The following is a 10,966-nucleotide window of genomic DNA, read 5'->3' on the forward strand; positions in this document are numbered from 1 at the left end:
CTCGATTTTAATTTGCTAGGAAATAGTTTAAGTCTGGAATTGAAAAGCAAGACTTGTTGTCCAGGTATAAATTGTCGTGGAAAAACTTTCTTCTCACGCCAGCACTTTGTCTTTTCTTTGTACAATTTCATATTCTCATAAGCTTGAGCTTAAAATTCATCCATCTCATTAAGCTCCAGTAGGCGATGAGTAGCAACAGCACCCCAGTCCATGTTTAGTTTCTTGATTACCCAAAATGCTTTGTGTTCTAGCTCAATAGGTAAATGACATGGTTTACCATAGACAAGCTTGAAAGGTGACATTCCTAATGGTGTCTTAAAAGCTGTGTGATAAGCCCACAAGGCATCATCCAACCTCACTGACCAATCCTTGCGGTTGGGATTGACAACTTTCTCCAGAATTTGCTTGATTTCTCTATTGGAAATTTCAGCTTGTCCATTTATTTGGGGGTGATATGCTGTGGCAATTTTATGTTTAACCTCATATTTGTTCAGAACATTGGCAACTAATCTACAACAAAAATGTGAGCCGTCATCACTAATTAAAGCACGAGGGGTACCAAACCTGGTAAAAATATTTGTATGCAAGAATCTCAGAACTGATTTGGCATCATTTGTAGGTAAAACCACAGCTTTAACCCATTTGGAGACATAATCCACAACGACAAAAATATAGATTTTTCCTCAGGATGGTGGAAATGGACCTATGAAATCAATTCCCCAAACATCAAATAATTTTACCTCTAAAATATTTTGTAATGGCATATTGTGTCTTCTTGATAAGTTATTAGTTCTTTGACAGCGGTCACAATTTTTACAGAACTCATTAGGATCTTTAAACTTGATGGGCCAATAAAAACCAAATTTGAGAACCTTTGCAACAGTTATCATGCTTCCAAATGTCTACCATAAAGTGCAAAATGACAGTGATGCAGGATACTTTGAAATTCATCATCTGGAATATGTCTTCGAATTACTTGATCTACAAACTGCTTGAATAGAAATGGCTCGTCCCAATAGTATTGCTTGACATCATGAAGGAATTTCCTTTGTCCTTGATGTTTGAGCGTAGGTGGCAGCAACCCACTAATTAGAAAGTTAACAATATCAACATACGATGGCAATGTCATAGCCAACAATATCAACTCATTAGGGAATTCATATTTAATCATTTACCATCATCATACTCATTTCCAGCTTCTAGTTGTGACAAGTGATCAACCACTTGATTTTCAGTGTCTTTCCTATCTTTGATTTCCTAATCAAATTCCTGCAACAATAATATCCATCTAATGAGTCTAGGTTTGGCCTCTTTTTTTTTTCACTGAGTATTTGATGGCAGAATGGTCTATATAAACTGTGACTTTGGCGCCTACTAAATAAGCTCTGAATTTTTCAAAGGCAAACACCACTGCTAACAATTCTTTCTTCGTGGTTGTATAATTGAGCTGTGAATCTGTCAGCATGCAATTGGCATAATATATAGCATGAAACACCTTGGCTTTTCTTTTCCCTAGCACTGCTCTGACAGTAAAGTCACTTGCATCACAAATTAGTTCAAGCTGTAGCATCTAGTCCAGCGAAGTGACTATTGGTGTTGTAGTTAATCATTCCTTTAACTCTTCGAACGCCTTTGAGCATAACTCATCAAAATGAAATGATCTATTTTGCTCTAACAATTGACATAGAGGCTTTGATATCTTAGAAAAATCCTTGATGAAGTGATGGTAAAATCCAGCATGTCCGAGGAAACTTCTACTTCCTTTCACTAAAGTGCGTGGTGGCAACTTTTCAATGACTTCTATTTTTGCTTTGTCGACGACAATTCCTTGCTATGAAATTATGTGGCCCAAAATAATGCCTTCACAAACCATGAAGTGACATTTTTCCCAATTCAACACCAAATTTGTTTCTTAACATTGGCAAAGTACTGACTCTAAATTTTTTAAGCAATCTTCAAAAGTGTCGCCAAACATCGAGAAATTATCAATGAATATTTCAAGGAATTTCTCCACCATGTCAAAAAATATTACCATCATGCAACACTGGAATGTTGTCGGGGCATTACAAAACTCAAATGACATTCTTCTGAAAGCAAATGTTCCATAAGGAAAAGTGAATGTAGTTTTTTCTTAATCAGTAGGAGATATGGCAATTTGGTTGTACCTTGAGTATCCACCTAAAAAACAATAGAAGCCTTTCCATGCTAGTTTGTCTAACATCTGATTTATAAAAGACAAAGGGAAATGGTCCTTTTTCGCTGCTTTTTTAATCTTTCAATAATCCATACAAACTCTTCAACCTGTGATAGTACGTGTGGGAATGAGTTCGTTGTTATCATTGCTGACTTTTAGGACTCCTCCTTTCTTGGGTACACACTGAACAGGGGTCACCCAAGAGCTATCAGAAATTGGGTATATAATCCTAGCATCCAACCATTTGATAATCTCCTTCTTAACTACTTCTTTCATGATAGGATTTAGTCTCTTTTGTTGTTCAATAGATTTGCCATGGCAATCTTCAAGTATTATTTTGTGCATATAGATTCCTAGGCTAATTCCTTTAATATTCGCAATTGACCATCCTAAAGCTTTCTTGGATTTCTTTAAGACCTCTAGTAATTGCATCTCTTGGTCTGTTGTAAGCTCGGTAGAAATAGCTACATGTAGTGTATCCTTTTCTCCCAAATAAGTGTATTTTAAATACACTGGTAATGGCTTCAAATTCAGCACTGGTGGATCTTCTATTGATGAGTGATGAGGGTTGAAAGAGTGACTTGATAAATCTAATGATTCAAAGCTCCTTCTACATCCATTTTCAAATTACTGAGTTTCCATCAGTTCTTTAGATTCTTCAATCAAATTTGTTTCACTTAATTTGGCAAAGTCTACATCAAAATTTTTGTGCATATGTCCTGTAAATTCTTCTTGAATTATAATGTCAACAAATTTTCCAGCATGGCATTCTTCATCTGGGTCTGCACACTTTAAAGCATCAAACACATTAAAAGTCACTGCTGATCATTAATTCTCATTGTTAACTCACCTTTCTGTACATCAATGAATGATCTACCAGCTGCTAAGAAAGGTTGTCCAAGTATTATAAGTACCTCTTTATTTACTTCACATTTCAGAATAATAAACTTTGTTGGAAAGATGAACTTGTCAACTCTTACTAGTACATCTTCAATTTTCCCTTCTGGATGGATATATGATCATCAGCTAGTTGTAGCGTGACTGTAGTAGGTCTTACCTTTCTTATCCCAAGTTTCTTGAAAACAGACATATGCATTAGATTGATACTTGCACCTAAATCGCATAATGCTTTGCCTACATAATGGTTTCCAATCGAACAAGGTATAGTGAAATTCCTTGGATCTTTTAATTTTGGTGGTAATTCGTTCTTCAGTATTGTTGTGCACCCTTCAGTAACTGCCACAGTTTTGAACTCCCCTAACCTTTTCTTCTTAGATAGGATATCATTCATGAATTTCACATAATTAGACATTTGTTCTAATGCTTCCACCAAAGGTATATTGATGTGTAATTTCTTCAAGACCTCTTGAAATTTCTTGAATTGAGCATTTTGTTTCAACATTTGGAAACACTAGGGAAAATGTTGCAGTTGCCTTCTTTCCATTTGTTGAGGTTGCCTTTCCATGACATTTGTATTGGCTCGGCAAGATGAATTTGCTTTTATATGTTTTTTTCTACTCCTATATTTTGTAGTTTGTTCCACTTCTGGTTGGAAAGTTGTGCTTCCAGGAACTTTGGAACTTTTCTCCTCAAACAGGGCATCATTCACAACTCCTGGTAACTGAGTGCCACTCCGAAGTGTTATGGATTTACATTGTTCTTTTCATTGATATCTAGAACTTTTTGTGTCACTAAGCAATGCTCCTTATTGTCTGGAGCTTAATGCAATGGCAATTTGTCCCACTTGATTCCCCAAAGCTCTTAAGGAAGTTGTCTGGCTATGAATAATTGTATCATTCTTAGCCATATACACTTTTAATAAAGCTTCCATAGCTGATGTTGAAGATGACGAACTTTTTTACACATTTTGCTGCAGCATTGGTTGACTGTGTCTAGGTGGTACACCAGCTGCATTCTGTCTATTAACAGTGCTAGCAGTTCCCATTCCTTGATTACTCCAGCTGAAATTTTAATGTTGCTTCCACCCTGGATTGTAGGTGTTGGAGTAGGGACTTTTGTTGCTACGATTAAAATTTCCCATGTAATACACAGAGCCTGGATTGGATGAGCATTCATCAAAAACATGATCTTCTCCACAGTATACGCATGCTAGTTCTGCAACCTTCTTCTCCTGCACTGAGAGGGTCCTTTCAGAGTTTTAATCATATTTGTTAAAGATGACACCTGAGCTGTTAACAATGTAATCGCATCAAGTTCCATTGCTCCAACAACTCTTCTACGAGTACCAACTCTGGTAGTGGGGTACTGATAATCATTATTTGCTATTCTTTCTAGAATTTCGTATGCTTCATTGTAGCATTTGTCAAGCAATGTCCAATTAACAGATGCATATACCACCATTTGCATATTAGCATTTAATCTATTATAGAACATTTCCATTTGTGTCCAATGTTGAAAACGATGCATCGGGCATTTTCTAATTAATTCCTTGAAACACTCACATGCTTCGTATAATGTCTCATCTTCAGATTGCCTAAAGGATGTAATGTAATTCCTCAGCTTGGCATTCATGTTGGGAAGATTGGATAAGATGTTGGTATAATAAATTAATGTAATTTAATGCTAAAAACATAGAATTGATATGACAAATAAAATGTAGAGGCAAATTACAAAGAAAAGCAAGAGTAATTCTATTGTTGAATGAATAGGGTTAGAATTAATCAGGTGAAATGCTCACATCAAAATAATGTCATGGCAAAATATTGTCTGATCAAATACTCAAAGAGTTACTACTGTAACCCGCCTCTTTCGATAGCAAGATTTTAAGCTAAAAATCTAAGTTAATGTATGTCTACAGAACTCTGGATTAATAACTGCAATGAACGTTCTTCTCTGCACAACTTGTAACATCTATGTCTAGAGAGCTACGAATATCCTGTCGAATATTCGCTTGCACCAAACGATTCTAGATCCAAAATATTTAACCTTTTCAGAATTAAAAATACATCTATGAACACAACATACAATCAGCTATATCTAGAGCTTGCATGCATGTATTTCAAATAGGCATAAATCGAATGAAACAGTCATATAGGCAATCTCAAATCATAAGTGTACAACCCAATTTCGCTTGGGGCCGGGGCAGTCCCAATTACGAGGCCCATAACCCGAGGCCCAAAGCAAGGCCCAACTGGCCCAATTCCCCCCAAAGTCAAGCTAGGGTTTCAGAAAAGAAACCCTAGCGCCGCACCTAGGCCCCGCCTCTAGGGTCTTTGACCCTTGGCCTCCTGCCATCGCCGCCGGACGTCCCATCCACGCCTGTCTACGGTAACGTCGGCCACCCCACTTGCGTCGTCACCTGCAAAGAAGAAAACAAACATGCAAAGGGCAATAGAAACGGTAGCATTCAGCTATAAAAGCCGAGGAAAATGTATTTTGAAGTTTTTGGGCTTCCTATTTTTGTAATCAAAGAAACATATATTAGCAAAAAAAGGAAATAAAAACAACAGAAATATTGAAGGCGATTTGTGTTCTTCCGTTTCAGATTTGTTTTATTTTATTTTATTTTATTTTTCTTTTTTTTATTCTCTACATCTACAAACAAAAGAACGATTTAAAGAAAGAAAGGAGAAAAAAGGGACATAACTGAGTTTCCCGTGGCTCCGTTGTCGGAGGACCTCTTACCGTCGTCGGAATAGGGTTCTAAGGAGGGATCTAAAGCCCTCGATCTTTCGGGTTGATGGCCAAGCGTTGGTGCGTTGCGATGGGAGGGTTGGTGCGTTGCGATGGGAGGGCCGAGTAGCCCATTTCCCTCGTCGTCGGCCTAGGGCCACAATGGCGGTGTGCCGGAGGTCGAAAAGGCCTTAATGACCGGAGTTTTAAGAGAAGGAAGGGGAGGGGTCGTCGTTTTTGAAAACACAGAGAAGAGAAGGGTTGTTTTGAATTTTTTTTTATTTTCAACTGAAAAAATGAATTTTTGTAAAAAAATTTAGTTTTAATGAGTTAACAAAACGGCGCCGTTTTGAGACCCCCTTACCCGCGCGGTGACCCGACCCGAGGGGAGGATCCGCATGTTTTCCAAAAGGGGGATATTTGCGCGCGCAGTCCCTCGATTTTGCGGCGTGTTGCAATTTGCCCTTTTTTTCTTTCTTTTCTTTTATTTTAATTTAGACGCGCAGTTTTATCTTTGTTTCAATTTAGTCCACTGCAGCGCTTCGTTTTGGGAATTCAGTCTATTTATTGTTTTGGTCCCTCCCTTTTTGCGCGTGTCGCAATTTGATCCTTTTCGTCTTTTTTACTTTCAAATCAGCCCTGTATTTTCGTTTTATTTCAATTTAGTCAGTGTTTTTTAGCATTTTTATTATTTAACCTTATTATTATTATCGTTACCATTATTAATTATTATTAATTTTATCTTCCTTTTATTTATTTGTTACTATTATATTTAATACATTAATTAGTAATATATATATATTAGCTTTATTCTTATATCTATATATATATATATATACATACATTTTCATAATATATATGTACAAGTTTTTTATTTAATATGTACATACACACGCATGTTTATATACATTTTATAATCTATACATATATATCTATATTTATATATATTTATATACATTTTTACGAATATATATATACTTATATTTTTTTATTTTTTATAAACTTTATATACATAAACGTGTATATACATACTTGCATAAACTTTTATATTCAATAATTTTAAGATATAGATATATACATATTTTCTCGTATTTCCATAATTTTATGTATCTTCATACATATATATTTCCTTTATATGTACATATATATTTTTACATTTTATAATTTTTATCTATTTTCTTTATTGTTATTATTGTTTTATCTTATATTTATGTTTTTATTTATGTTTTCATCATTATTCTTATGAAATGTTTTAGCCCTAGTTGTTTATTGTTTCACATATAATTGTTTTGTCATCTTTTATTTATTTATTTATTATTTTGTTGTTGTTGCTCGTATCATTTATGCTTACATTATTGTATTCATTATCTTGTTACGTGTATTAATATCGAGTTTCATTTCTACTATTTCATGTTAGATTAATTTCAATGTATGAATTATGAATTTTGAATAAACAAAATTTCGTGTTTAGATTTGAGAAAGTTGTACCCTAACTTACTAGGTTTCGATTTTCGCAATAAATCTAAATACACGAATCTTTTCAAACTTAAGCTTTAAACGATCTCGAGAATTAAGAAAAGATCGTGTCCTAACTTACTGGGCATGATCCTTTTTTAATTCGAGATAGCTAAATATCTTTTAAATAAGTAAATTTTCGGCATGTATTCTCGTATCGGGAATTCGATACGTTGTGTCCTAACGCATTGGATATGACATGTAGTTTTCTCGAGATGAGGATTTTTCTAAGAAATAATAAAGGTCATATTTTGCGTTTGGAAATTCGAGAAAACGTGCCCTAATGTGCTGGGTTTCGATTTCTCTTTTAGCCAAATAGCCAAATATCCTTTTAAAGTTTCAAAGTATAGGTTTTGGAAACCATAAGGTAATCTTGGTTTCGAGAGTTTAAAATATCGTATCCTAATGTGCTGGATGTGATATTCTTTCGGAACAAGAGAATCTTAAATTCCAATTCATATTATTCAAAAGTTATTTAGGATCGTATTTTTAAAATTCTTCAAAGTTTTCAGTTTTTCGACACTAAGACATTAAGAAATCAACTAGGTACCAATTTTGGGCGTATCGAGGGAGCTAATCCTTCCTCGTGCGTAACCGACTCCCGAACCTATTTTTCTGAATTTCGTAGACCAAAACCGTTGTTTTAATAAAATCAAATCGTTTATTAAAAACAACCACTTTTCAAGGTGACCCGATCACACCTTATCAAAAAGGATTGGTGGCGACTCCCATTTTTTTTTTTCATTTTCAAAATCCAAGTCGACCTTGTTTTCAACAAAAAAATGGTGTCAATAGCTTGGCGACTCCACTGGGGACCCAAAATAAGAGAGTCAAGCCACGAGTTGATTAGTTTTTGTCTTTTTGCCGAAATTGAAAATTTGGTTTAAATTTACTATCCTTTCATTGCATTTCATTCGTCTTTATTACAATTTTCATTATTGTGGTTTATGATTACTGTGTTGGCTTAAATTTTGGCATCTTTCTGCACATTGCATTGCATGACCTTTGGTCACACCCTTTTAAGTGGGAGTGAGAAGCTACTCCTTCGTAAGGTTTTCACCTCCATGCAGGATAGTGGATCGCTTTCGGGATACATCCGTACCTATGTCTTCGTGAGATTTTCATCTCCGTGCAGCCATAGGGAAATGTATTCCCCTGAACCAAACTCGGTCTATATGAGTCTATAATGGGTCAAGATCGAGGAATTTGCTGGTTCGGGTACCCTTACTTTAGAGCCAAACCTCATATAGTGAACCTTAGGAGCCCACCCTAGGTAGAACCACATCAAACCCCTAGTAGTCACCCGAATAGGTGTTCTATTTATTCTTGCTTGTTTTTGCCTTATACTAACCTATTTTCTTTTGTTATGATTGCATTGCATTTTCATAATAAAAAAGAGGTGTTGATTCACGTTCGGTTGTTAAATAGAAAGCTTGTCATAAGGAAATGGGTTTCTTGATAAAGTGGATGATAATACGGTTGCCCGAATATGTTCTGAGAAAACACAACGAGAGAATGATGATAGTTTAATGGAGGAATACACAACTATTGCTCCGTTGTCCGAGGATTCAAGATGAAAAATATTATTCGAGAGCCTCTAAACTTTCTTAAAGAGAAGCCAATGAGTGTCACGAGGATAAATGATTAACGAGTCGCGACCCGATCAAGCAAAAGGGAGATAGAAGAGACGTCCTTTTGAAGAGATCGTGAGATTTATCTTAATGCGCGAATGAAGAAAAAGATCGTTGTCTTGGAATATAAGGGCAAAGCCGTATATATATCCGCTTTATGTAAAGAGATTTGTTTTCTAGTAAAGTTCTTCTAATAAGAATTGAACGAAGAATCAACGTCTCTTTTTGAATTCATTTCATGCATTTGCATTACATAACATCATATGCATTAAGGACCATTAAAAGACCCTAATTGAGTAAAATTATTTCAGCAAATCTGGAAAACCAACATTCTTGCGGTACCCAAACAGAAACTAAAGGAATGGACCAAAGGTTGGAGAGATTAGAGCAGATGCAAATACAGATGCTAGAGCAATTGGCCAAATTTTAGCAAGATATGAAGGATCAAATGCTAGAAGTCCAAAGAAATCTGATGAGCCAGTTAACCTAGTTATTGGATATGAGGTTAGAAAAAGGAAAAAACCCAGTGGTCCACTTTGGGAATGATAATGAAGGCCTTGCATATCTTCCAGGCTTTACTCCAACAAACATCCAAGCACAACCAAACACATATCCACAAAGGGTAACTGTTAACATCCGACCACAATACCAGACCAATACCTCGACACTGGTGAATTTCGCGACAGGCTCAGGTTCCAATCTTAGAGGCAATCTAACTAATCCTGTTGTCCTCGATGGTCTAGCGGAAACAAAACAGGTGAGAGTAGAGTTCTCAAAACAATTTGAAGATCGTTACAAACAGAAAGGGCAAGAGTGAAACTCCCAAAACAATACTTCAAAGTTCCCGAGGAAGAGGAAAAATGAGGTGAATAATGTGGGTAGGTATAACGAGGGTTATTCAAAGCTGATTACCACAAACCAGCCAAGGACGGTTGCTACTGGCCATCAGATCCCCTCAAGACAAGAATCTGGCACAAAGCAAAACATTAAGAAGTCCCAATTTACACCAATCCCAATGTCATACCAGGAGCTGTATCAAAGTTTATTTGATTCACATGTTGTCTCCCCTTTCTACTTGAAGCCTTTACAACCTCTGTACCCCAAATGGTACGAAACAAATGCGCAATGTGACTATCATGTGGGAATTACGGGGCGTTCCATAGAAAACTGCACTGCTTTTAAAAAGCTGGTCGAAAGGTTTATCAATATGGGCATTGTCAAATTTGAGGATTCACTCAGTACAGAAAACCCGCTACTCAATCATATGGATAATGAGGGGAATGCGATGAATGAAGACATACTGGGAAACGGTCACATCAGTGCCGTATACGAAGAAACAACTGAAGATGGGACCTTGTTAGATATCCGCCCTTAAACTTGAGAGTGTTCTAAATAGTTGGACTGTAGAAGAAATCCTTGTAGTATTTAGAGCCTAGTTAGAGTAATATTCAGAAGAAACTTGTTGCATTTAGCCTAGAGGCAATAAGAACTCTTTTTTGTGAAATAGGCTCATGTCTGAACGTCGTTATTTTAATGGAATGCATCTTTGCGATATTTTTTGAGCCAATATTCTTTCATTTCTTATGAATGATTATTCTTTTGTTCTTTCTTCCAAATCATTATTGCATTCATAATCATATTGTATATAACTTCATATATTCTTTGTATTCTTTTGTACTTACTATAGGTCTCTGAATATCAATGACATGAATGACACTGCTACAGACTCAGAATCTCCTTTTGTGCGAGACATGTGTTTAGAGGGATCTCACGACTCTGAAGATGACATAGATTGTAGCTTATCTCCGGACTTATTGATGATGGTAGAACAAGATGAAAAACAGATCCTACCCTATAAAGAATCAATGGAATCTATAACTCTTCCCTATGTGGGGCATGAAGGTTATTGGGTCGATCTCAACAAAAGATTCTGGCGGTTATTGATCTTCGCGGGAAGAAGCTGCTTCATATGCTAATGTCACAAAGTCGACAG

General features: G+C 36.0%; 1 non-coding gene across 1 annotated transcript; it reads left to right on the plus strand.

The window, feature by feature from the left end:
- Nucleotides 1–4,610: 4,610 nt before the first annotated feature.
- Nucleotides 4,611–4,717, plus strand: LOC128032873 (small nucleolar RNA R71). The gene has a single exon (XR_008189214.1). It is a non-coding gene; the product is annotated as a small nucleolar RNA R71 (small nucleolar RNA).
- The last annotated feature ends 6,249 nt before the right edge of the window (nt 4,718–10,966 follow it).

This window comes from Gossypium raimondii, chromosome 9 (assembly GCF_025698545.1).
Source record: "Gossypium raimondii isolate GPD5lz chromosome 9, ASM2569854v1, whole genome shotgun sequence".
Taxonomy (NCBI): Eukaryota; Viridiplantae; Streptophyta; class Magnoliopsida; order Malvales; family Malvaceae; genus Gossypium; species Gossypium raimondii.